Here is a 6,101-nt window from a genome sequence, read left to right on the forward strand (position 1 = left end):
AGCGAAGAGTTCAGCCTTAGAGACAGATGAGACAGCAGTGCTGCCGTCAGGGTTAAGGAGAGGAGGGAAAGAGGAAGAAGTGAAATTGGAAGAGATATTTTTGGCTAGATGACAGAAGTCACGAGAAGAATTAGAAGAAGCAAGGTGTTGACATTTTCTGTTAATAAAATAAATTTTGGTAAGTCGGAGAATAGATTTGGCACGATTCCGGGCTGAAATGTAAAGGTCAAAGTTAGTGGGAGTTCGAAGGCTCCGGAACCTTTTGTGAGCTGCCTCTTTATCTTTAATAGCACATACACATATTACACATAATTAATTACACATAATTAATACACATAAAAAAAACGTAGACTTGTATAAAATATATATACAAAATAAACATTAAATAATGTAAATATGTCAAAAAATATTTACAAAATACACATTGAATAATGTAAAATCGTATCAAAATAAATACACAGAATATTAATAAAATAATGTAAATTTGTATGAAAATAAAGATGCAAAAAAAAACATATAATAACGCATTTAAAAAAAAAAAAAATATATATATATATATATATATATATATATATATATATATATATATATATATATATATATATATATATATAGATATATATATATTTTTTTTTACAGCAAAGGAGACAGCTCAAGGGCACAAAAAGTAAACATTAATAAAAAAAAAGCCCGCTACTGCTGCTCCTAAAAAGAATCCAAAGAGGTGGCCGAAAGATAAGTCAGTTTGGAGGAGAGGTGTCCTGATACCTCCTCTTGAAAGAGTTCAAGTCGTAGGCAGGAGGAAATACAGATGAAGGAAGATTGTTCCAGAGTTTACCAGCGTGAGGGATGAAAGAGTGAAGATGCTGGTTAACTCTTGCATAAGGGGTTTGGACAGTATAGGGATGAGCATGAGTAGAAAGTCGAGTGCAGCGGGGCCGCGGGAGGGGGGTAGGCATGCAGTTAGCAAGTTCAGAAGAGCAGTCAGCGTGGAAATATCGATAGAAGATAGAAAGAGAGGCAACATTGCGGCGGAATTTAAGAGGTGAAGACTATCAGTATGAGGAGGAGAGCTGATGAGACGAAGAGCCTTTGCCTCCACTCTGTCCAGAAGAGCTGTGTGAGGGAGCCCCCACACATGAGATGCATACTCCATACGAGGGCGGACAAGGCCCCTGTATATGGACAGCAACTGTGCAGGGGAGAAGAACTGGCGGAGACGGTACAGAACGCCCAGCCTCGAGGAAGCTGATTTAGTAAGAGATGAGATATGAAGTTTCCAGTTGAGATTTTGAGTTAAGGATAGACTGAGGATGTTTAGTGTTGAGGAAGGTGATAGCTGGGTGTTGTCAAAGAATAGGGGATAGTTGTTTGGAAGATTGTGTCGAGTGGATAGGTGGAGAAACTGTGTTTTTGAGGCGTTGAAGGACACCAGGTTCTTCTTTCCCCAATCGGAAATAATAGTAAGGTCTGAGGCTAAGCGTTCTGCAGCCTCCAGCCTTGAGTCGTTAAGTTCCTGAAGGGTGGGTCTTCTATTAAAAGAAGTTGAATAATGCAGAGTGGAATCATCGGCGTAGGAATGGATAGGACAGTTCGTTTTGGAAAGAAGATCATCAATGAACAACAGAAAAGAGTGGGAGATAGGACAGAACCTGTGGGACACCACTGTTAATAGATTTAGGGGAAGAACAGTGACCGTCTACCACGGCAGAAATAGAACGGTCAGAAAGGAAACTGGAGATAAAGGTACAGAGAGAAGGATAGAAACCGTAGGAGGGTAGTTTAGAAAGCGAAGATTTGTGCCAGACCCTATCAAAAGCTTTTGATATGTCCAGCGCAATAGCAAAAGTTTCACCGAAACGGCTAAGAGAGGATGACCAAGAGTCAGTTAAGAAGGCTAGGAGATCACCAGTAGAACGCCCCTTGCGGAACCCATACTGGCGATCAGATAGAAGGTCAGAAGTGGAAAGGTGCTTTTGAATCTTACGGTTAAGGATTGATTCAAAAGCTTTAGATAGACAAGAAAGTAAAGCAATAGGACGGTAGTTTGAGGGATTGGAGCGGTCACCCTTCTTAGGTACAGGCTGTGTGAAGGCATACTTCCAGCAAGAAGGAAAGGTAGATGTTGACAGGCAGAGGCGAAAGAGTTTGACCAGGCAGGTGACAGCACGGAGGCACAGTTTTTAAGGACAATAGGAGGCACTCCATCAGGTCCATAAGCCTTCTGAGGATTGAGGCCAGAGAGGTCATAGAAAACATCATTTTGAAGAATCTTTATAACAGGCATAAAGGAGTCAGAGGGGGGATGAGTAGGAGGAATATGCCCAGAATCGTACAGAGTGGAGTTTTTAGAAAAAGTTTGAGAGAAGAGTTCAGCCTTAGAGATAGATGAGACGGCAGTGTTGCCGTCAGGACTGAGGAGTGGAGGGAAAGATGAAGAAGTGAAGTTGGAGGAGATGTTTTTGGCTAGATGCCAGAAGTCACGGGAAGAGTTAGAGAAAGCAAGGTTTTGACATTTTCTATTAATGAAAGAATTTTTGGTTAGTCGGAGAATAGATTTGGCACGATTTCGGGCAGAAATGTAAAGTTCATAACTAGCATTAGTTTGAAGGCTCTGGTATCTTTTGTGAGCTACCTCTCTATCATTGACAGCACGAGAACAAGCGTGATTAAACCAAGGCTTTTTAGCGTGAGGAGTAGAGAAAGAACGAGGAATGTATGCCTCCATTCCAGAGACAATCACCTCTGTGATGCGCTGAGCACACACAGAGGGGTCTCTATCCTGGAAGCAATAATCATTCCACGGGAAATCGGAAAAGTACATCCTCAGGTCGTCCCACCGAGCTGAAGCAAAATGCCAGAAGCATTGCCTCTTCGGTGGGTCCAGAGGATGTACAGGAGCGATAGGACAGGATGCAGAAATAAGATTGTGATCGGAGGAGCCCAACGGAGAGAACAGTTTGACAGAATAAGCAGAAGGGTTTGAGGTAAGGAAGAGGTCTAGAATGTTGGGCCGATCTCCAAGACGGTCAGGAATACGTGTAGGGTGCTGGACCAACTGCTCTAGGTCGTTGAGGATAGCAAAGTTGTAGGCTTGTTCACCAGGATGGTCAGTGAAAGAGGATGAAAGCCAAAGCTGGTGGTGAACATTGAAATCTCCTAGGATGGAGATTTCAGCGAAGGGAGAGTGAGTCAAGATGTGCTCCACTTTAGAATTCAAATAGTCAAAGAATTTTACATAGTTGGTAGAGTTAGGTGAGAGATAAACAGCACAGATGTAATTAGTAATAGAATGACAGTGAAGTCTTAACCAGATGGTGGAAAATTCAGAAGAGTCAAGGTCGTGGGCACGAGAGCAAGTGATGTCGTTGCGCACGTAGGCGCAACATCCAGCTTTGGATTGAAATTTAGGATAGAGATAGTAGGAGGGAACAGAGTAGAGATTGCTGTCAGTAGCCTCAGAAACCTGTGTTTCAGTGAGGAAGAGAAGGTGAGGTTTAGAGGAGGAGAGATGATGTTCCACAAAATGAAAATTAGAGCGAAGACCGCGAATGTTGCAGAAATTGAGAAGAAAGAGGTTCGAGGAGTTATCAAGACACCTCTCGGGTCGGCAGCCAGAAGGGGAGTCCTCCCTGGGGGAATTTGTGGTCCCCCCCCCAGGCGGGGACTCCGAGGCATTGCTTAATTGAGCAATTTTGAATTTTGAATTTTGGAAAAAGGTGTATATGTTATGTGAATGTAGTGTGGTGTGGATAAAGAGAGGATCTGTCTTTAGAGAGCATGCTGAACTACTCTCCGGTGTTGGTGAGACAATAGGGAAACGGTTAGTGAGGACATGGAAGGGTCTTGAGGGCTTCAGCCCTTCTCACCTCCCATATATACCTCACCAGGAGTGGCTTGCGCCTGTTCGGTAGGTGTCTTCCTACCTACTTCATATATATATATATATATATATATATATATATATATATATATATATATATATATATATATATATATATATATATATATATATATATATATATATATATATATATATATATATATATATATATATATATATATATATATATATATATATATATATATATATATATATATATATATATATATATATATATATATATACAAAATACATATAAGATAATAATTTTTTATGAAAATAAATATACAAAATGCACATACAATAAGGAAAATTTGTATTGAAATATATATACAAAATACAAATAAAACAATGTAAATTTGTTTAAAAATATATATACAAATACACATAAAATAACGTAAATTTCTTTAAAATATATATACAAAATACATATAAATGATGTAAATACGTATAAATATATATATATATATATATATATATATATATATATATATATATATATATATATATATATATATATATATATATATATATATATACAAAATACACATAAAATCATGTTAATTCGAATCAAAATAAATAAACAAAATACGAATAAAAGAATGTGAGTTCGTATGAAAATAAAGATACAAAATAAACACAAAATAACGTAAATTTGTATAAAACTGTATACAAAAATACACAAAAGTAAGTTAAGTTTGCATGAAAATAGATACACAAAACACACATAAAAAAGCTAAATTTGAATTAAAATATATACTGTAAATACATAAATAATGTAAATTTGTATCAAAATATTTAAACAAATAAATATAAAATAACGTAAATTTGTTTAAAAATAAATAAACAAAATACACATTAAATAATGTAAATATGTATAAAAAATACATACAAAATACACATATAATAATGTAAATTCGTATCAAAATAAATAAACAAAATAGCAATAAAATACTCTAAATATGTATGAAAAAATATATACAAAATTCACATAAAATAACGCAAATTTGTAAAAAAATATATAAACAAAAATGCACATCTAATAATTTAAATTTGTATGTAAATAAAAATACAAAAAACACAGAAATTAAGGCAAATTTGTATGATAAAAATAAAGAATACACATTATATAATGTAGATTTCTATAAAATAACAACAAAAATGCACATAAAGAAAAGTAAATTTGTGTAAAAATATATATACAAAACACACATTAAATAATGTAAAAGAGTATAAAAATATGTATACAAAATACATATAAAACAATATAAATTCGTATCGAAATAAATTAACAAAATAAAAAAAAATATTTATACAAAAAACACAAAAAAATTACAAACAAATACAATTATACACATAATTTTTTTTAAATTTTAATGAAAATACAAGTGCGAAATAAACATAAGATAAAGTGAATTTGTAATGAAATATATATACAAAATACACATAAATTAATGTAAATTTCTATCAAAATATATATACAAATACACGAAAAATAATAAATTTGTATAAAAATCTATATACTAATTACACATTAAATAATGTATATACGTATAAAAATACATATACAAAGTAAACATAAAATAATGTACAATCGTATCAAAAAAAGTCAACAAAATAAAAATAAAATAACATGAATTTGTGTGAAAATTAGTTTTTCAAAATACACATAACATAACTAAAATTTGTATTAAAATCTATACAAAACACCCAAAAATAATCAAAATGTGTATGAAAATAATTATACAAGTTACACATAAAATTAGGTAAATTTGTTTTAAAATATATATACAAAATACTCGTAAAATATTGTAAATTTGTATCAAAATATATAAACAAATACACATAAAAGAACGTGAATTTGTATAAAAATGTATATACAAAATATGCATTAAATAATGCAAATATGTTTAAAAAATATATACAAATTACACAGAGAATAATGTAAAATCGTATCAAAATAAATAACCAGAATATCGATAAAATAATGTAAATTTGTATGAAAATAAAGATAAATAACGCATATTTGTATACACATAAAATAATTAAATTTGTATTAAAATAAATATACGAAATGCACATACAATAAGGTAAATTTGTATTGAAATAGATATCCAAATTCACACCAAATAATGTAAATTTGTATCAAGAGATATATACGAAAATATAAAATAACGTAAATTTCTCTCTCTCTCTCTCTCTCTCTCTCTCTCTCTCT

The sequence above is a fragment of the Eriocheir sinensis genome, chromosome 53, assembly GCF_024679095.1.
Source record: "Eriocheir sinensis breed Jianghai 21 chromosome 53, ASM2467909v1, whole genome shotgun sequence".
Lineage (NCBI taxonomy): Eukaryota > Metazoa > Arthropoda > Malacostraca > Decapoda > Varunidae > Eriocheir > Eriocheir sinensis.